This window comes from Nilaparvata lugens, chromosome 4, assembly GCF_014356525.2.
Source record: "Nilaparvata lugens isolate BPH chromosome 4, ASM1435652v1, whole genome shotgun sequence".
NCBI lineage: Eukaryota > Metazoa > Arthropoda > Insecta > Hemiptera > Delphacidae > Nilaparvata > Nilaparvata lugens.
The window spans coordinates 23,075,651-23,097,920 of NC_052507.1; positions in this window are offsets into that span (position 1 = coordinate 23,075,651).

Genomic DNA, 22,270 nt, shown 5'->3' on the forward strand with positions numbered 1-22,270 from the left:
ATGAGGAATCAGACTCGTTTTAGAAACTCTTGATCAAAATTAAAATCACAAAAAATGTAAAGACTGAAATCGCCATTTTAAAAATAATCTGTAACTTTCGAATTTTATTGGAATCGAAAGTATTATTTATTGAAGTGGGTAGAGGGGGATAATTTCCACATTCTCACAAGATTTGAAAATTTTATCAAAAGTATTTCACAAGACATGCAGCTTTGAATATAGAAATTGGCCATTTTTTGTGTATTGGAATATGGGCTCAAGTACATTTTCCATTTTTCGACCGAATTTGTCTAATGATGAATGATTTTGGACCGCCTTGATGAGACGAGAAGAATGAAGTGTAGTACGATAAAATCTGAGCACTGTGTCAAAAGTTATAAGTGTTTGAAATTTTGATCCTTGAGGAGTCCTTGAGCGCGCCTCTCCACTAGGAAATACTGAAATGAGGTGCATCCAACGAGTGATTCTCATAGAACATAATCTCATGAACTTATATCATTGTGCGAAATATCAATGTGAGGACAATGTTGTTGGTGATGATGATTGAAGCTGAAAATTAGGTGTTTTTCACAATACAAGGAGCATTGTTGTCAGGTGTACCTGGAAATCTTTAAAGGATAGAGCGCTCTACCTGATCTCAGATTGTAGAGCACAAAATACGCCCAGAGGGATTTTGAATTATACATCTAAATGCCAACAATCTGAAGATATTGTTGATCAAAAACTAAAACTCATCAAAATTGATTTTTTCTTCAAATTCCACTCATTTTTGAAAAATCATAACTCAGTACTCATTGTAGATAGAGAGTTCCGAATGATCTCATTTCATTCGGAATTTTATAATCTAGAAAAAAGGCGAGAGCAAATTGTTCTGTCCGATCACGAGATTTGGCAGAAATAGCTGAAAACTGTAAAATGAGCCGAAAATACAAGGTTTTCGCATCACAAGGAAATTTTGCATCAAGAAATTAGTTCTGGACTTCTCTCATGTACCCAAATAATATATTATAGAATCAGAACTATAATATAAATTGCATGCACCAATGAATATGTTGACTGGACTATAATATGTCGGTTAAATGCATTGTTCTCAAGATATGAGCGTGGAAGAAAAACGCTGAAAAATACAACTTTCAAACCACCCTCAACCCCTTAGCACAAGTGTTAGGAATAGAGACTTTTGATATGTTCTCGTTCCAACTAGTCTCAAAAAAGCTGCAGATTCAAAGATTTTGTTTAAAACATTCCCTCCAAATTACTTTGTCAATTGGTCTATGTTGCAAAAATGGAGATTTCACACTTAACACTAAAGCTGCTGCAAAAGGTGTAAGGAAATTCGTAAAAGTGTGAAATCATACATCAAATTGAAGAGAATTCAATACTCTATGAGCTCATAATCAGCATGGATTTCTCCCATCGATTTTAAAAAAGTTATAAGAGCAAAAATAGGAAAAATTGGTGGCAAACGTGTTTTTTTTTTTCAAAAATGTCACACCTTCAAGAGCGAATATCTCGAAAACTAGAGAAGATATGAAAAACTTTGTCGGATAAATATTCTAGGAAATTTTGTAAGCTTCAATTTGCTACATGACAGTCAAGTCTTTAAGATACATAGTTTTTGAGTTTTATGCGAGGAAAAAAAATGGTTCCTTTAAACCACCCTCACCCCCTTAGCACAGGGGGTAGGGGTGAGGACTTTTGATATGTTCACCTCCTTAGTACCTTAAACAGAACTGTGGGGTCAAAAATTGTCTTCGAAACATTTCCCTCTATACCCTTTCTTGAGCATTCATTGACTGGACTATAAGCTGGTAATTCATGGAAGCAGGTGGAATGTAAAAGTGCAGAAAAAATTTGTTTTAGTGGTGAGGCGAAGGGTTTGCAGCAAAAATATTCGAGCGTTGAGCCCTGTAGCCGGTTGTAGGAATAACGAATAGTAAAGATCAAGAGTGTTATATTAATTATGAAAATAAGGGAGACGTCAGCGGCTTTTATGAGCATATTTATGCGCCAGAGTTGAGGTTGTTATGGATTGGCACGCCTGGCAGCAGTAGCAGCACATGGCGGGTGAAATGGTTAATTGTTTAATTTTATACTTTCGCATCATTTGGTTCCGGCATTTTGCCGCGTTTTTACGACGGGCTAAGCGAATTTATGAGCTCGTTTGAAATTTGAACGTCGACCATTGGGTCAGATGATGGGTGGGGGTGGGGGAGCTCATGAATAATGGCGGAGTACCCCCCTGACCGACTGTCAACCTCGACTCCCTGCCACCCCTTGACAAATCCATACGTACTATACGTACAACCGTCTGGCTGGAGGCCCAATCTACTTTTTCCAGCCAACGATCCAGAAAAATAAGCATGTTTTACAATCTACAGTTTTGTCTGAAATTCTGTAAGGTTTACAAATGACAATAATAATAGCTTGCTTATTATTTCTTCCATCCATACCCATTAGCTACTAAGCTACATACATACTTTCCAACAAATTTGAACCCTGATAACACTGATTTATAAATTGAAAAAGTATCAGATCTCTCTTCATCAGAAACAATATTTATGAATTTTCATTCTGCCCTACATTCATACATTTATCTATATAGTAGTTACGGTACTGGACTTATGGTGAGGTCCACGTTATAATGGCAGTTTTGATTAACATTGGTGTTGCTGTCCTTGACTACCATTCGACAAAACAGATAGCGCCATCCTTTTATAGCTCCACAACGTTGTTTAACCATGTAAACATATAATGCATTAACAAAATATTCAATTTCAATCATGAAAGTTTATTATTTAATATGTGAAAATATATTTTCTCGATAAATAAAATATAATTGGTTATTTTAAACAAGAAGCAATAGTGCTATCATGGTATGCAAGAATGTATCAGCTATCTTCTACAGAAGACAATATCGAAAACGAATCATGAACGATGGGAACTATGGATCGATGAGTTTTTAAACTGGTAAAATGAATCATGAGTGTTGAAAAATGTTCACATTCTCTTATTGCGAACTCTCTGCTAGTTCTCAATCTTTGTTAGTAAACTGACATGCAAAATAAACAGTGAGTGACATGATGTAGCCAACTTGTCAATGACAAGTGGAAGTTATGACAAAGTGTAGTCGCCTTGTCAAATTGATGCAGGGAATAAACAAAAAAAGGAAAATACCGAAAATTGCCTTGCACATTTAACAACAAGTGAACCTCCCAAGTTTTATTTGCATGTTTGAGCGAATGTCGTTCCCCTTTTCACTGTTCAGGACGCTCTCCCTCCCATCAAAACAGATGTCTTCTTATTACTCCCTATTTTATATCGTCACTTCTTGCCAATTTCCGATCATGTCATCCTCTTCCCTCACCGTTCTCTTCCTACTCTCACCACTTGGCTTCGTCCCTCACTCTCGTCCCTTTTCTGATTTTCTGTCACATTCCTCACACTCAAACACACACTCACAAGCACTCAGCCTCCGGCAATAGGCATTCGCGCCCTTCTGCCTGCAGAGTCAATCGGATCCACAAAGAAACACACGTGCTTTTCCAATTTTCCATCTTCCTGTTGCTTCTTCGGCTGCACCCAAGCCACGCAGCAGCAAATTAACTCCTTGCAAAGTGGCAACACCGCACTTCGCCACTCCTCAAAGGGGGGCTCAACCCCAGCCCCCTAACCACGCCTATCATTCACCTATCATTTCACTTATCGAACAAACGGCCTCAAGCATTTCTCAAAGGAGAAGAGAATAACGTTCTCCTTCCAAATGATATGTGTGAGTGTGTGTGAGAGTACGCATGAGCCGGAAACTAACTCATTCCTTACGATGAGATTGGATGATTGATTTTCTTTGTGCGTTTCAAACAAATCATGCACTATCATACAGTATGTGAGATTTTATCATAGTTTCCATTTGAAGTACAATATATGGCTCTTAATTAACTTGAATTATTGATAGATGCAAGACCTTATTAATGAATTCTCCTCATTCTTGTAAGACATACTTCATCCACAATTATTCGTCAGTAGTTCTCAAAGAAACCCACTTTCTTAAATCACCTACTAACTACTTCTGGACTCCTGTAGTAGATAATTGAAGTCTATTATGAACTGCTTTGGAATGGATTTATTTAAATCTTCTTCAATACGAAGTTCTTAGCGCCTAGAAACACCTGAGCATAGACAACCCGCACTACACTCAAGCTGTTCTATTCCTGAAATAGGTAAATCGATAGGATGAGCTATAACATAACATTTAATAAGGTATGGCGATTCCTTAATGGTCATAATATGACCTACAGCACAGAGTAAAAAAGCAGCATTGATCTTTACTTTGTTGCTATGGCATAACCATTCCGAACTGTCAGCATTGATTGAATGAGTATCATTAATGTTATTATTTATAATAAATGCAAACAGTTAAAAGATAAACTCACAATAATAATTCACGATTGTAATTATTCAACACTTTGCTAAATCTGGAGATAATACTAGCTGAGGCCACTTCGCCAGACCAAATACTGACTGGTCTAATGACCCCTGGAACATAAAATATCAAAAGGTAGCTGAATTGTTCCTACAGTGTGAATAAGTAGTAATTCTACCATCCGTAGAGATGGGTGAGTCTTACAAAAATCAACGATTATCCTACTTTGAAGAGACAATGTAAGACTTGTGAGACTATTATTGATTAGTGTTCGCCATAACTGATAGGATTTAACTTTGAATCTGACTAAGAAAGAAATTCTAAAATCTCGGACTGCTTGATAAAGTAAGTAATGACAGCACTCTACAAACGGTTGAGCTAAATCTTTAATAAGAAAAGTTGTTTTCCCTCAACAGAAGTGCCGCTTTATTTCTATACGGCAGAAATGCGAGGAAAATAAGTGCGAAATTGATGGCTACAGTGCGACGTGTGAATTACGTGCCTTGTAGAAAGAAGGGATATGAGCAGGATGCCATCTTCTTTTTGTACTGTATATCTGTATTGTGCAGAGCGTATATGTTTGCTGCTGCGAGATGATACGTTATGTTGCGCTGCGCACCCTTTTCAGCGTTACATTTCTAATGGCAGAATGCGTTTGACATCCAGTTCAAATTGAACATTGTTATGAAGCTGAGCCTGAGCTGTGTAAGGTCGCCCAACTGACTTCCACCTTCACTTCAACAAATCTCTTTCTTCTCTCTCCTTTCAACACAGAGGTCATCATTTCTCTGCCATTATTCCGCTCTACGCCTCTAAATGATTGGTTCTCCCTCTTCCTACTCAACCTTACCTCGTCCAAGCCAACCTCTCCAACTCCCAACACCCTTCGGCCGTCATGTGAAATCGAAAGGAAAGAAAGCTTGCGTCAAACAGTTCCGCCGACACCGTATCTCGCTCTTTTTCTGCCAGATCAAGCAACAATTACCGCCCAGTCAACCAGACTAAAATGTTCAAATTGGCTGGAACAAAAGTGGAAAATTGATATTTTTGAAAATCATCTCGAAACAACACTCACAGAATGTCTCAAAAATACAAGCACCTTCGAACTTGCAGAATCTAATCTAGTTTTAGAATCCATTATGTAGTACGCAAATGCTTGATATAGGAAGTATACAGTTAATAATTATACAGTGTCAAGTAAATATATCAAATCACAAATTACAGTGAAACCCAGATACAAACAGTCTTAAAGAACCACTCGTTGTATAGAGATTCTACTGTGATACTATCATTGCCGAGAAGGGTTGCAAAAATCTTCTTTATTTAACAAGAAAAGTATCTTTGTCAATTAATAGTTAGTTATAATTACTCATTGCTTATAGATCAAACTTGAGAAACAGATGAGTAATCTGCAGAATTTCAACTGCAAACAGAATTCTCTACTCAGTAGATTCATTATCAATCAGTATAGTTTGCTATACGTCTTCCTTGAAAACCAGGCTACCGCATTATCTCTAAATGAAATAGCTTACATTGAACTCTTCTCTACTGGAAAGTGTCATCACACTCTCAAATTAACCTCTTCTTACATCTCTTATCTATTCTTCTTACAAGCATTTAGTTGTATATCCATAATATTTGTTGAGTCTTATATTTCTTATCACACATAAAGAGAACACAACATACTTTGATGGAGGAATGGATTGCAGAAGACGCAGAGTGGAGCATAGCATAGCATTAGAGGAAAACTGCAGTGCGGAAAGAAGAAAAAATGTGAGCAGTGTTGGGATTTCCATGGTGGCGGTCGACAGGGGATTATAAGTCGGAGTCTGGCTGTGGACACCTCAGGCTCAGCGCTCAGGCCGAGATAAATAGCCTTGCTGTCGTCGGATTTTGCTGAAATTGACTTGGAATTGTCCCATTCTAGTTGACAGCAACGAGACTCTCATTTTTCCAGGCAAAAATTAAAAAAGCAATTTCTCGCCCGGCGTTCATCTGTCGGTTTACTCTTCTGTTCCCTTCTTTTTTCGAGAGGAATTATAAGAAAAAGCCATTAAGAAAAGAATGGACTACGGAAAGAATAGACGAGCTCTGCCAATTATTTTCCTAACATCGTTAGAAAGGAAGTCTCTGAAGTTCTTCATGGCAATTCACAATCAGGATTTGATTGAGAATGTTTTCAAGCATGGAACTTGTCCAATTCTTTGTGAAAGAAGGTAAAATGTCTCATAATATTCATTGTCCAATTAGAAATATTTCAAGAGAAGAGGAATAAATAAACAATCAAATTCACTCTCTGGAACGAATATCCTATATCCTAGCTTATTCTGGTTATTATTGACCAGATGGATTTGAAGGATCAAATACCTGCAACAAATACTAGATGAAATAAATATCGGGTGGTACTTAACAATATCAATAAAATCCGTTATTAATTTTATAGTTATTCATCACTTGCCGGAATGAAATCTGAGGAAGAAGTGCATGTAACTCTCAAATAAATTCTTATTGAAACGAGTATGGTTTGGAAATTCACTTATTCCGACTATCATTCATTTGATGCATTAACATTAGGTATAAAACTCTTCTATGTTGACTCAAATATTTCGCCAAAACCTTCACGAGTGTGATGAGATATAAATCATACAAATTATGGATTAGCCTATGAATTATAAATAAAAGTAGGGAATGTACCCCTTCACCCTTCACTTTGTGTCAACTGCCCAAAATTGAATTGTTCTAATCAAGTTTCTTCTAATGCATCTATATAATAAAAAAGACAACTATCAAATGTGAGGTCACGTCGATCTACATTATGCTCTGGTTATTAATATGACATGGAATTTTAAAATTTACATGTTGTGTGTAATGAGGTGAACTGCCAACCATTCATATGTGATGTGGTATTTTTGATATAAACGGGAGCAGTTGCTAAAATCCCTAATTCGCGAATAAATTTGCGAAAAGTTAAGGCCGTCCGGCTCGCAAATATGCTGGGTTCAGACCGCAGCTCTAGCTCAGTAGTAGATGCATGAATATTCCAAATATAATTAATCACCACAGGGTTCAATGACTGGTGATTAATAATTCTTACCGCTGCTTCCGTGAAGTTGTTGAGGAATACCAATAAGGAAGTCAAAAAGATAGCCGGTGACTGATTATCAGTAACCATATATTCAATCGAGAATAATGAGAATCAACTATGGTTTTTCTAATTGACTCTTAAAACGCTTGTCATGAATACAGGTATGCACCAATTTACCCTTTTGAAATTCCTTGGAACTTACAGCGCCAGTTCTTGAAGCTCTCTGGATCCTTATATGATATACTGTAGACTTATTAATATAATTATCAGTAGGATTTTTCTGGCTGACTAGTGCGACTATCATCAAAGGATGACAAGTAATAAATGCTCTGAATAAGATCAATGTTAATTGATTCACTGATTTGATATGCTGCAGAAGATTTTCGCTTGGTACCAAGACAGCTCAAACTGTATATCACGAGATGAATTAGGAAATAATAAAAACTTCTAAGATTTTGTATGCTGACATAAAACATAAAGTATATTCCCATAAAATAATATATATAAAATATTCTTATATCTATAATTTTCTTTAAATAAATAAATTTTCTAATATTTTAATAATTATCACAAGGTTTGTTAGCATTCACAGTTGTGAGCTGTAAAAATATGTATATTCTCAATACTAATATATAGACTTCAAGTTGGTTCAGAACTAGACAAATTGGAACCTGTTCAGTATATAGATTTACTAGAACATACTTTGATCAATGAACAAAAAATAATTAATAAGAATAACAATTTAATATCTCAGGGTTTATGAGTTCATGCCGTGCATGGAAATAAGCTTCCTACATATATCAATAAATTCATGAACGAGTTTTTATAACTTATATGATAGTAGTCGACACGTTGCGAATTTCTTAAACTTGAATAAATTTATATAGCACTTTAATTAATTCCCCAATTCACTGATAAAGGCCAGCTAATGAGCTCATTAGAACTAATACACTCACAGTAATGATGTTCTTGGAGTTCTTGTAGAATAATTAATTATCTCCAATAATTAATTAGGCGGGTCCTTTTCATCTCTGCTGGGCTCGTGCATGGTCCAGATTTCTTATAAATTTCTATCAGTATTAAAAATATATTTATGGGAATAAATTACAATTAAGAACTCTTTAGCAACACTGAGTTCACAAATAATTGAACATTAATTACATATACTTCACATTTAAAAAGGGATTGGCTTGATGCTTTTAAAAATTAATTGGAAGAAAGAACCCTAATCTCCATGTGCTCCTCACAGATCGAGATCACAAGCCAGAGAGAATGATTTTCAGAATAATTTCATGTCTTCCTTAAACGATTTATAAGCTTCCTTCTGATTGGCTTTCTAATCTTAGTAAGACGTGATGTAATTGGTTCTTTAAGATTCGGGGTTTTCCTAACTTAGTTATACAAAGATAAATAAAAATTTCTAAATACATAGGTTAAGTAATAGTCTGAGAGTATTCTAATAAATAAATCTCGATATATGATGCTATAATACAATATACATTTAATTTTTTATGTGAGCTTTGTGTACTCTTGGTTTTCATATTTTTTTAAATTTCAATAAATACTCGAGTAACAATAATAGTTGTCCTGATCTATTTGCATAAACCTTCCCTAGTATATCTCTATACTTATAGAAGGCTAAGCCCCGACAGACTGAAATCACACCACAGCCCAAACTACTGAGCCTAAAAACTTGAAATTTTGCATGATTGTTTATGGTAGCCTGAAAACATCCACTGAGAAAGGATTTTCAGAAATTTGCCCCCCTGAGGGAGCTGGGGCCCCCCCAAAATTTTGTACTTTTTAACCACTCATTGCACAGCATAGTCATGAGGAACTTTTATGTTCAGCTACGAAAAAAAATTAGATCTATGAAGAAAAATTTCGATCAGGAGCACAGGGGGGTCCAGGATAGGGCATTTTTCAAAAATTTTGATGTAAAATCACACTACAGCTCAAACTAATTCTCCTACAGACTTGAAACTTTGCACAAATATTCTTCAAATATGCTAGACGCGCACTAAGAACGGATTTTGAGATATTTTGCCTCTAAGGGTTTCAAAGAATGAAAAAGGATCCTATTAAGTAAGGTTAAGAACATGGTGAGTGCCATATGGAAATGAGATAATTTATTTATTGACATGTGATATTCTAACATATGTTGTAATCATTGGAAATAACAAATAATATGATAGAAATTCAAAAAAGAACATCTGTTCTATTATTGCTTTCTACCTGATTCCACTCAACCTCAATAATATTGTTCTGATAATTGATAAATATGTTTAATAATATTATTATTATTATTATTGATATAATAAAAGTATTGTTTAAATAGTAAATTATTATCATTACTATAATAATAGTATTGTTTTGGTAATCAATAAATATTTTTATTTTCACAAACTCTGTATAATTTATAATGGTGAATGTGAAACAGCTGCATCGGAGAAATTATCTCAAAAACATATGTTTAGGAAAACCATAGTTTTGAACTTCGTTTTCCTGATGCAATGTATAAGCCTACACGTGGCATGTATTATTAATTTTTCAGCTAGAACAGTTTTTTGAGACTGCTAAATAAACGTCTACAGTTTTATCAATGCTGTATCGGCAATATGAAAACGCATGCAGTTAATATGTCTTTAAATAAAGGTGTTGATATCTACATGATAATTATTCTCTACCATTTATATTTAATTAAAATTTAAAAATTATTCAAGCCTTGATAGTATGATTGACTCACTGTACAGTCAGTCGAAAATTTTAATATTGAAATGAGGGGTATTTTGGCAAGCTGAACAAAAAAGTAAGGTCCTATGCACCTTTTTGATATTATTTCTTCAAATGAAAAATGAGTTTTGTGGCTTGTCAAAACTCCCCCTGAAAGAGAACTATTCATTTTATCCTATCTTTTAGTAAAATAACAATGATTTCTGCATTGAATAACATCTATCTTGCCAACAAGTATCGAACTCTTTGTGAATTTAGATATAACCTACACTTTAGATTCAAATAATTCTATTAATAAATTCATGGAAATTGAAGAACTTTTTTCAGTTAGTTGATGAAATTGATTATCGATAGAGAAAATGATTATAATTTTATCAATACAGTATTAGTTGAATGAATTGTTGATGTACTGAGTTCTTGGTCAACAATAATTCAATATTGGTATTTATCCAAACATTATTTTTTTCAGAAGTTATTTCATTTGAATTAGAAAATATTTATAAGATCCTATCAATTTATCATTTGTAACAATGAATTCTTCAAAACATGAATTTAATCAAATAAAAAATTGCCCATACTTCTGTATTCATGTTCGCATGTTTTCCACTTGTGATGGATAGCCAAAATATTGTGGAGCAAGCTGCACGGCGAATTGTAATCGAGGGCTCTGATTGGCTGAAAAGTTCAGCGTTCGGAGTTAGGTTCGCACCTTTAGTTGTTACAGGACATTCACCTCAAAACATCCACTACAAAAGGATTTTTAGAAATCTGCCCCCTCCCTGAGGGAGCTGGGCACTTTTCGAAAATTTTGATGTAAAATCACACTACAGCTCAAACTAATTGGCCTACAGACTTAAAACTTTGCACAAATAATCTTCAAACATGCTAGATGCGCACTAAGAACGGATTTTGAGATATTTTGCCTCTAAGGATTTCAAAGGATGAAAAAGAATCCTATTAAGTAAGCTAATGGTAAGGTGAACTCCATATGGAACTGAGATAATTGACACATGATATTCTAACATATGTTGTAATCATTGGAAAGCTTAAAACAATTTCATCAATTAGCTGATCGAATTAATTTTGCGTTGATTGAGAGCGCGAGCTTACCACGTGTTTGTTCCATCATTGTATGCTTGGCCAGTTCGGTTTGCGCCTTCTATCAGCTGTATATGGAGTCTCATACACTCCGATTAGAACAGAGCACAAAGGTTTTCTTTGGCTAGGAGATCGTTGATAATATTCTTTTTTCAAATTCAAATTTTATTGCCATCAAAAATCACATTGAAAACTTTCTTAATAGACAACAAGATTACAGAAACAAAATGTCAAGCATATACCTACATTTAATTGTAGCACGGCCAGAAAAAGACAAACTTGAGTACTAGCCGTGAGTTTATTAAATATAACTTAATATATATATATTTTTTTGTTAATATTTTGTGAATAAAAATTATGAGTTGATGAGAGATGCAAGTAATTCCTTATATTTGATCCCAATGGTTATTTATAATACAGTAGTCGGGGTCACTGCAATCAAAAATTTTTTATTCTGTACAGTAGCTAATAAATTTCATACGTATTGATTGTCCATAATGTATCCAGTGTCCATAATGGAAGTAATTGAACTACTCAAAATTAATGGCTCACTGGTCCCTCATAGTTTTATAGTATTCCTGGTCTTTTTGCCTGTCTTTTTCAGCGTTGTCTATCAATAATAAAGCTTAATTTACAATTAGCTTACCCAGCTTACTTCGTACCGCCAATGTATCTCATGTTACACTTGACTTTATTTGGTGAATCATGAAATTTATCTGACAATCAACATGTTCACTTACATCTCAATACGGACTTCCTATGTGATTAGTCATGCAGCATTCATTATTCCGAAAACATTATTATTCTTCTCAATCAATTGGTAGTAATATCTATCAGTGAAGTTTTCAATTAAAAAAAAGGTTATATGTGTTAGTGTTTCAAAGAAAAATATTCAATGTTTTCATAGCTGTAGATTGTCGATATATGGTCCAGGAAATATGCGATGTACAATGAATCACACAGAATTCCATATTCTTTCTAAATTCAAAAAATTGTAAATTATTCTTTCATTCTTCAGTAATTAATGAATGCTATATGAATACCATACATATAATATAATATACTATATATATATATATATATATATATATATATATATATATATATATATATATATATATATATATATATATATATATACTCTTTCATTAGGTGAATAATTTTTTTCAACATTTTCCAGTTTCTCAATGATAGGGGAGTGATAATTATTTGTATAGGTCTTCTAAGGAACCATTATCAACAGCTGGTACCAATCAACTACACTTCAACTCCAAACTACCGTTTTAATACCAGTACACAATAATTTATCACAGGGTGATATGTTTATTACAGCTGGTAACTTTAGATGCTAAATCATATTATCACAATATTATCTTGAATCATGATCATCTTTTCGTTCTTCAGTAGCCGCTCAGCCGAAAATTTCGAAAACATATGTCTGTAAAATGGAATAATAAATAATTATTATTAGCCCCCCTATTAAAATTTCTGTTCAGAAACCATCCCCAATATTTACACAACATATTCCCAAAGTTTCATGCTGTTATGTCAAGTAGTTTTCAAGTCTACAGAGAACAAACAAACACACAAACAGACATTTATTTTTTATAAATAGATTTCCATTCGGCTCAAACAAAAGCCTCTTTTAATGAAGGTAGAATGATAAGGATTCAGTTCTGCTGTTTTAACATTTTTTCAAATCACTTTCAAAAAGTTCATGTAGTACCTACTATTGTGTTTGAGACACTTCTGGCGCTATCATAGTTTCACCACTATTCTGTTCCACAGCCCTATCTCTTGCAGTCGTTAACTATATCTATAATAATAATAATAATATAAAGTAAAGAGCTGGCTTATGCACGTACGGGATAGGAAAATTATGTTTGACGCATCATCACGTCTCAACTACTGGACTAATTAACTTGAAATTTTGCTTATAGATTCTTAATTAACCAAGGATGGTTATAGGCCTATTCTCAATTCTTCAAAATTTCATTACATCAAGTTTTCATTTTGTCAAGTTTTAAAATAGATCCTTGCGAAGCACGGGTTCTTGCTAGTAATATTTATATTTTATGAGTAAAAAACTATAATTCAATTCGTAGTAGCTGATTGAGCAATCAGCTGGTTTGTTAGGTATCGATTCAAAAAACTGTCGATTGATGTATTAAATCAAAATAAAGCATTCTAACCTCAAAATGTACATGCAAACTTTTATTTTTTATAATCTGCCAATAATAAATAAGCCGCTTTATAATTTTTATTTCTGCCAAAGAATTCTCATTATGGTTGAATTACAATTTTGCATGGTTCTCTTATCGCTTTAGATAATATGATTGTTCCTTATCACAAATAACATTCGATTTTACTTGAGCGGTACCTTGACTAGGCTATCTATTCTTTCCATTTTACAATTCTACTAAAGCTCAGTAGTTTATTTCAAAAGTATTTTGTGGTGCTAAAATACCACGTCACATGTGTAAAGCTGCGTTTACACTGTGTAACTTTGTTATATATAACTTTTGTTAGAGAAATAAGTTATAAAACTTTTGTCATGCAACAAAAGTCTGATAGACAAAAAGGAATTTGTAACATGTTATAAAACAAAAGCATCAGTTTGTGGGTCTCAATATATTATGGCAGTCATCATGGCGACTCCAGACGATGATATCAATGCTGTTCCCGTTCAGACAACTGCTGACAATATTAATGATGAATGCCACCGTAGAGCAGCTTGGTTGTGTGCCAGCGTGCTTCTAAATAGCATCAATGCTATTCTCTTTCAACTAATGCTGACAGTATAAGGGGAATCTCACTATAGAACAGTAGCAGTAGCAATATTTGTAGCAAGACAATTTGGACGAATGTTGTGTCCATACATGACATCAAAACCCATTCAATTTTATCATTGAAATATCCTTTCGTGAGTTGGAAATCTAGTCGCAAATTTAATTATTAAATGTAATTGATGAAGCGAGATTTGGATTTTGTAGGGAAAAATTGATGTTTTGATTCAAACTGCTTCTTTTAGTTTTTTTATATATTTATTTAAATAAGGGAGTGCTTGTAACCGGACCTTTGGGTATCAGGCCAAGGGACAATTTCAAGGTAAAGTTAAGATAATAGTTCATTGTACATTTTTTCCAGACCCATAATTTTAAATAATAATTTGTTTTTATTCAAAACCCTGAACGACCACTTTAGTCATTTCTTTCCTTACACCATTACAGTTGCTTCTACAGCTGCCCGTTTGTATGTCTCAGTATGTTACAATATATTCTGCATACACTAATTTACAATAAATGACAGTTATGCTATTTCTTCAACGAATCTCACGAAATTATTATAATGATTAGTGAGAATGAAGATTGAATGCAATTTGAATAACGATAGCATAAAATATTGTGATGTAACTACATAAATCGGCGGTTTTTAAGTGTTTGCAAAATCTCTATGTTTGCAGCTTTTATCCTTGAGGTGTCCTTATGCGCGCCTCTCCACTAAATTAAGAGCATCTAACGGGTGATTCTCATAGAACATGATCTAGTTACTAGATAACAACTAACAAGTTACATGAATTTTTAACATTTTTGTTAAAGTTGTTATAAAACCGAAGTTTTATAACAAAGTTATACAGTGTAAACGCAGCTTAACAGCCGTACTCGAACGTTCATATATACAAATTCTATTGAATCCTGAAACTGGATTGAAGTTTGTGCTCATTTCTAGTTGAACCATCATGCGAAATAATTTCTAGACGTTTCTGCTTCTGTTTGCACTTTACTTGAAAATTATACTCGAAGTTAAGCTCATTTGTACTCACTTATCAACAACAAAATACATATTTGTCAATCAACATCAATCTAAGATCTCTAAGAATCATTCTACAGTCAATTCAATGAACAACGACAATATTTTTGCAATAATTGAATGCCCTATTCTACTAGGAAGAATATTTGGAATCAACCAATATACAATTACAGTATCAGGTGATACAATTACAGTATAGTATTCTTGTACAATACACGGAGTCATAACACAGTGCAAGTACAACGTAGTTTGTACCGATTTTTCAGCGGTCTATTGAATCATCCACAATCCGTGGACAAATTATACGTTGACAATCCGTAACTTATTGACAAAAGTCCCAACGTAAATAACAACCGTAATTTAATTACCAATGTGAATTCAACAACCGCTTCACAGTAAAAGTCTATCTCTGTGAAGCAAACTATGAAAAGATGAAAACAACGTATCATCTCATACTAGCAATACTTTTCACGCAGTAATTCCAGGAAAAAATACAATTCAGTTGACTAGTGTTACAAAATTTGCCCTAATTCCACGGCTCATTCATCCAGAGCAGCGAGAAAGAAACAAATTCCACAGAATTTTCTGCTGTACTAATTAGAGGCCCTGTGTGTGCGAGGTGGTTGAAAATCTGTACTCAGCTACTGACAATGACGATGGCATATTTTCCGGGTGAGATTAAGCCTTCACATGCTGTGTGCCAAAAAAACTGACATTTCTATCGCAATCGAATCGAAAAACGACGAAGCTCAATCAGAAACAGGAATGAATGCATGAGCTGTGCCAGCGGAATATTATTGTCATTGCTGCACTCCCGTTGTTGAGCTGATGACGAGCAAGTGAATATCCAGAAAAATGAATTTGTTAACAGAATAGATCTGCACTCCTCAATGCTACTGAGGCTAATACAGTCTAGTTTATTTTTAAATTCAAGCTGATTAATTTTTTATTTCATAATTTGATTAAACTGATTTACAGATTAAATGATTCAAATGATTTAAAATGATTTGAAGTATATGGATAGCTAAAGAATCAAAGCCAAATTGATGAAGTAATGTTGATATCAAGGAAATCAGTACGCTTATTTATTGTTGAAAATAAGGTGAAGTGGGGAGTACTGTACTGCCTACTGCTACTGCCTATTGCTTAATGCCCAATGCTTAAAAGCTGTTTTAAAGAAACCAATCTAGAAACTTATTCATCCAGGAAAACTTTGTTGTGCCAACTGATTTCAGTATAAATACTTATTGAGTGTTGAAACTGTATTATCCATTGTGGAGAGAGAATTTTGTTTGGAAAACAAGAAGGAAAAAATAGTTGACTCAAAATTCGATTCGGTTTGATTATTTTAAGCAACAGCCCGGTCGAATTACGTATTTGCGGAAAGACGCTTGACTGCAAGACTAAGAAGAAGAATCAATTCACAAACCGAGCTACTTTGTATTCACGAATTGGCATTTGCCAAGAAGAGAAGAAAAAAGAGCAAAAGGACATGCCGATGAAAGCACAACCAAAAGCGAATCAATCAGTGGAATAGCAATCGATTTGTACTGAATGGGCTTCTCTCTACGACCTGAATAAATGAATAGACGGTCAGGCAACGGGGGATGAAAGTGAACACAAGAGAAAAAGGCTTAGAAAAAGGGATGAGTGGTTGTGAGAGAGAGGAGGGAAAAAGGCGAGTGGTGACTTTGTAAGAGAGGAGAGATTTGGTTTGATTTAGAATCTACTTAGAATCCTACCGATAGATAGAATTATTCTGTTGGGGTCCAAGCCGTTTGAATACAAATCACATCTTTTGACAACAATTGAAAGATACATTTAACGGACCTTTGGGTGGGGTATTTGCAAGCAACTATTCATTCACTGATCTCATCCGCATTCGAGAAGAATGTTCAATCTATAATTTATTACTATACTTTAATAATTTCGAAATATTAGAAAATAACTTCATGAATGATGATGAAATATGTTGTTGCGTTCCTTAATAATCTTTGAGTTTTTGAAGTGATCTAGAACTTGTTTCAATGCTGACAAATGATTGAAACAACATGTTACAAGAAGAGTTCTGTATATCTTACATTGAGATTCTTCAATATATGAATATAACACGAGGAACAATTTGTAAATCGATTAATAGAGAATAACTTTCAAATTATCAATGACAATAATTCTTTGATCAGTCAATAAATTACAGCAAACAGCCACAAAATAGACAAGAAGTTTTCTTGGAGGATTGTTGACAAGAATTATTGCTATCAAAGTACCCACAGCTCTAAATCGAAAAAGGATAGGATATAATGGGCTTATGTCTGTAATAATATGGCATTAAAATTAAATTCAGGACTGAATTTGATCGTCAATTATTTAATTCTTATTACTTCTTCACCTCACCATCTTCTATCACACATTATCATATGAATACTTAGAATACTGTTTCTTCACGAGCACTAGTTAATACAAGAAACGACTACACTTTGTGAAAAACACTCTGTTTAGGAAAGCTATCGTTGATGACCTTTGCTGACTGACCAGCTGACCTTACAGTTAGATGGGCTTTTTACGACGCCAGACGCCAAAAAAAGAAAAATGTCCGCCGTCCAGTCTGGCATGTCCGTTTTGCAGCGTCGCTTTCTGACATTTGCAATCAGCTCAACCGGCATATCTCCCTGCCGACGCGGCGCTTCAGAAAAACCTTCTTCCACCAGCACACGGCCCCCTACTCACTTGCTCTTTGTTTACCCTAGAGAGACACACTTACTTTATGCTAACACAGTAGACACACTGGGGTGTTAAACACCCCAATTTAATTTTACATTTTTCTTTGAAAAATAAGAAATACTTCATCATTTCTTAATCATTTTTGTTCCAAGTGCATACAGAAATCAAAAGTAAAGCACTGCTTATCAATATTTATACTAATTTTAGAAGTACGTATGTTCCGCCTAAGTGTTGGAGCTCCTAATACGGTTTGAACGAATGGTTTGATCATTACCTATGACAACTTCATCAAAAACTCACGTCTCCTCATTTTATTGTTTTGAATCTCAAGTTGTAGAGAATCTTAGCATTCATTCCAATCTGATCCATCATCCCATACCACATTCGTTGTGACAATACAAGTAAATCTTTGTAATAAAAGTGTTTGAAAAGTCCTACGTAAAAGACACTCTGGGGTGTTAGACACCCCAAATGAAGAACAAGATGAGCTGGTGAACTCGTAGAATGCTATTACTGACTGGAAGTGGTGGAGAGTATTTGACAATACTACAAACCTAATTTAGACTAGGCATAAATTGCCATCTGTTTGATATTGTCAACTGCAGAACAGAAAAAAAATCCCTGGGGTGTGAAACACCCCAGTGTGTCTCTTTAGGGTTTAGTAGCAAATGAGATAGTCGACATTGTCTAACAAGCTGTTGGATTGGTACAAGGCCATCAGGAAATGGGAGCTGGTCGATTGCCTAGGGCGTGACGGTCAGTAAGGCGCCCCAGAATCGATGAATTTGAGGGAAAAATTGATGGAATTGAGTATAATTTATTGATGCAATGCAATTATAGCTATTAATTTAGCGATCAATAGTGAATTTCAAATTTCAGCTTCATTATCACTCAACACCAATAAACCTATAGGTCCTCTCATGAAACTATGATCTTCCATCTCAATCTCATCTTTACCTACCTACCATTAAGGAAAATAGCCTAGTAATTTTATGAGAATCATCCTCAAAAAGAGTGATTTTCGAACATGAAGTAATCCTGTATTGCCAAGACTCGGATTATCGATACTCTACAGTTTGTTCTTAAAAATTGTCCACGATAGGACTTTTTACCAAATTTGTAACTTTGGAAAAATGGGAAATCACTAGGCTACTGCTTGTAATTTTCCAATCATGCATGCCCTACATTTCGAATGGCTGAGGATTTCAATGAAATATTCCGTGATCTCTGAGCAAAGATAGGGCGATGAAAATTGTTCAAATCAATTCAATTTTACTTTGAGCATAGTGCAAGATGAGAAAAACGAACTTCCAAGAGATCCTTTATTTTCGAAATCATGTCAATATCATTTCGTTACGAGATTGGAAATTATTGTGAATATCAATTTCCAATCACAAGTCTAAACAAAGAGAGATGTTAGATGAGATGTTGCGTTGAGTTGCGAGGCCCCGAACACCCAGATTGAGTTGAGCAAGGCGAACGTAGCACAAAATTCAATTATTCTGGTTTGTCCCTCGATACTCATCACAGTTTCTTTACAAAGTTCTTTTCTCTCACTTCAATATTCATCTTCTCTGTAAACAGCAATCCAATAATATCATAGTTTTTTCTCTCTATAAATGACGTTCTCTGCAAAAGCTTCCCTCTATTTCAATTGATAAAAAAAAAAAAAACTCTAAACAGAATTAGAACCAAGCACGGTCGATGTGGTGACTTGTTGTATAAATGGGGCAAAATACCATCGCCCTCCTGTGAATGTGGGGAAAAACAAACAATTGACCATATAGTGAAAGAGTGTGCAATCACAGCCTTCAGAGGAGGAACAGAAGAAGATTTCTTGATGGCAACTCCAGAGTCAATAGCTTACTTAAACGGACTGGACATATGACAAGGGATTATTCCAATGATGATCCTGAAAATGGAATGGATACTGATTGATACGTCTTGAAAGCCATACGCTAAATAAATAAATATTTCAATTGGACTCCTAGAAGTATTTTCTTGGGAATTGATAGGTAGTAAATTGGTATGATTTTTTATAACTGTGAAAATGATTTCTAGGAATATACCATTTGAAGATGAACTTCCACTTATGATAACAGAACTTGCCAAAGAAATTGAAATGAATATTACACAAGATATTTCACTGCTGACACAAATCATAAACTTGATTGAGTTGTTCAAGCGTTATCAACCATAACGGGGTATCGTGCTTCGCTCAAAAGTACAAAGGCTAAAGCTGGTCACACACTGATTAGTTAAGACAAGTCTAGTCACGTCTTAGTCACAATACTTCACATAGTTGCTTATGGAGTCATGTCTAATTGCAATGACTAATCAGTGTGTGTTACGTCATAGGCAGCAATGTGTCTAAACGTGACTAGTCTTGTCTTGACTAATCAGTGTGTGACCAGCCTAAAGCTATACTCACACCAATTAGTCAAGACAAGGCAAGACATGATCAGACACGTTGAGTCACAATACTTCACATAGCTGCTTGTGACGCAACTCACACTGATTAGTCATTGCAATTAGACATGTCTTCTTAAGCAACTATGTGAAGTATTGTGACTGAGCGTGTCTGATCATGTCTTGTCTTGTCTTGACTAACTGGTGTGCGCCCAGCCTTAGGAAACTCGAAGGTGAATGAGCATGCTATTGAATTTCTGTTGAAATTGACAATTTTAGTATTTATACTCATGCATTACCCACAGAAAATGATACGAGTATGTTTGTTTTGTGTAATGTAAAGGAAGGTATCAGCAATTGGGAAGGAAATTGGAGCAGTTGATGATTTTTTTCTTAATGTAGCCTAGATTTTCAATTATGGAAATATTATAATCTCTTTATAACTGCCCACATTAAAATAGCAACGAAATAGACACTGGAGCAACTCTGGTTTTCAAATTAGTCTCATTGCTATCTCACTCTCATTGTCATCTCACTATGAACATTACATTGAACCAGCATACTGTATTTTTAAAAAGTCAATAAATCAAAATTTACGTTATGTTCGCTCTGTTTTATCCTTTCAGATGTGTCTGGAATCATATAACGTCGAATATAAAATAACGTCGAAAAATTTGGTAACTCAACAGCTGTTTTTCCACACGCTCACACTCTGTCTCGTTTTCAACAAATAATGATAGAGAACTCTCTCTAGATCAGCTGCTAATCAAAGGACAAATTGATCCTTTCTAAGGACTTTCAGCGAGTTTTCCCAGGGATGAGACCTAGTGTTTCTCTGTCTCGTTTTTAACAAATGATGGAGAATTCTCTCTAGATCAGCTGCTAATCTAAGGACGAATTAATCCTTTTTAAGGACCTTCAGCGAGTTTTCCCAGGGATTGACAAAAGACCTAGTGACTCGAATTTCTGTATCATAAACCAACTATTTTCCAAATTTCGTAAGAATCGTTAGAGCCGTCTTCAGAAATACACCAGAGTGTTTCAGAGAAACGGGAAATTTTGAAAGTTAAATAATTTCAAGAAAAACAAATCTTTAAATAAAGCTTTTCATATCATTCAATATTGAAAATAATGCCATTTTAGAATAAATAATACCGTAACATTTATTTTTTGAAGATGACATCTTGCAGGTGTATTCCTTTTCTACGTAAACAATCCTGTAGTCTCTTCATCACATTTTCCATGGTTTGACGTGACATTACAACTGGAATTTGAAATCGCTTCTCGAATCTTGGCTTTCAATTCTTCCGTTGTTGCAGAATTGAAAGCCAAGATTCGAGAAGCGATTTCAGGAATTCCAGTTGTAATGTTACGTGAACCATGCATGGACAATGTGATGAACAGACTACATGAATGTTTGCGTAGAAAAGGAACATGCCTGCAAGATGTCATCTTCAAAAAATAAATGTTACCGTATCATTTATTCTGGAATGACATTATTTTTACTGTTGAATGATATGAAAAACTTTATTTACAGATTCGTTTTACTTGAAATTATTCAACTTCCAAAAATGTCCCGTTCCTCTGAAACACTCTGTATAAACAGATAAACATATATGAACAGAAATTGGTCGTTTAATAGAATAGGATTCTAAAGAATTATCTTAGAGTTTGAATTCTAATCATTTTAAACTGAATATACATACAGAAAATGCACATGACACGAAACAATCAAAATTTCAGATTATAAGAATAATAAGGATGATGAAGTATCTTGAAAAAGTACTGATAAATATATGGAGCATCACTACTTAAAGCAATCTACCTTTTCAGACATGAAGCATAGGTACACTAACATATTGTTCTGCAATCTTGAAAATGTATATGTCCTCACTCACAAGAGAGTATTTTCATAATATAATGTATGAGTGTAGTGTTCAAATATTTCTACCGTTAGCCTGTACCCTATAATATATCAATTTGTTATACTT